The sequence below is a fragment of the Euphorbia lathyris genome, chromosome 6 (genome assembly GCF_963576675.1).
Source record: "Euphorbia lathyris chromosome 6, ddEupLath1.1, whole genome shotgun sequence".
NCBI lineage: Eukaryota > Viridiplantae > Streptophyta > Magnoliopsida > Malpighiales > Euphorbiaceae > Euphorbia > Euphorbia lathyris.
In genome coordinates, this window is record NC_088915.1 from 45,957,743 (window position 1) to 45,959,066 (window position 1,324).

Here is a 1,324-nt window from a genome sequence, read left to right on the forward strand (position 1 = left end):
CTCATCAAGTAGATATAACCATAGCGAGTATGGTCATCTATGAAGCTAATGAAGTATCTGAATCCTCCTCTTGCTTGGACTGACATAGGGCCACATACATCTGAATGAATGAGTCCTAGAGTGTCTGATACACGCTCACCTTTATTGCTAAAGGGTGTCTTTGTCATTTTACCTTTTAAACATGATTCGCATGTTTCCAATGATTCAGAATCGATTGGATCTATAAGCCCATCTGAATGTAGCTTTTAGTATGCGTCTCTTGTTTATATGACAATCCCACAAGCAAGTTGAATTATCTAGCTTATGTCTTTTGGTATCAATTGCGAAAACAGAAATGTAACACATAAATCCCATTTTGTGATATTCCTGAAAAATAGAAAATCCCATCTCTATAAAAATCGCAATGTTTATTCTTTATCGAAATATAGAACATACCAGATGTTGGAGTACCGGCTTTTTCCCTTCTTGAGGGTAGCTAGGTACACCAAACAGTTTCTTTTCCAATGCCTTTCTTCACCACAGAAGTGGCACTCTCCTTTGGGCTTCTTCACTTCCTTTCCCTTAGTTTTGTTGGGCACGGCTTTCTTACCTTTCTTTATATTGGGCTCAACTGACTTGAGCATATTTGCAAGCTCTTCAAAAGAGGTTTGCAAGTCATTCATCTGTTAGTTCATAATGAACTGTGAATAACTCTCTGGGATGGATTGAAGAATTAAGTCTATGCTCAATTCGTTATCCATCGCAAATCCAATACTAGAAAGTTTGGTAATGTAGCCAATCATCTTGACACAATGTGTCATGACAGATGTGCCCTCTTGCATCCTACTACGATATAGCATCTTGGATATCTCGTAGCGTTCGCACCTGGTCTGTTTCCCAAACAATTCCTTTAGGTGCATGATGATGGAACAGGCATAGTTGCCTTTGTAATTCCGATGTCATCGATGCAAGTATGATGCATCCGGCATGATCGTCATCAGCCTTGTGCTTCTGATAAGCATCGATTGGGAGCATCATCCTCAGGGATAGGGGGTATCGATGTATCAAATACATACCCTTTTTTTTATCGAACTTCAAAATGATTTTGAGGTTACGAAACCAGTCGGTGAAGTTTGAACTATTCAACTTGTTATCGGTAAGTATATTTTGCAGATTGGTGTTAGTCATGATTTTAAGAGTGTTTAATTAAACTTGAGAGTGAGAAAGAGTAAATGTATGTCATTCATTTGCTTTAAAGTATAACAATCTAAAATTATAGGCCTTTTAATTTATTTCAGATTGCTCCCACTATTTTGCCAAATTAATAACCCTCCATATTAATTCG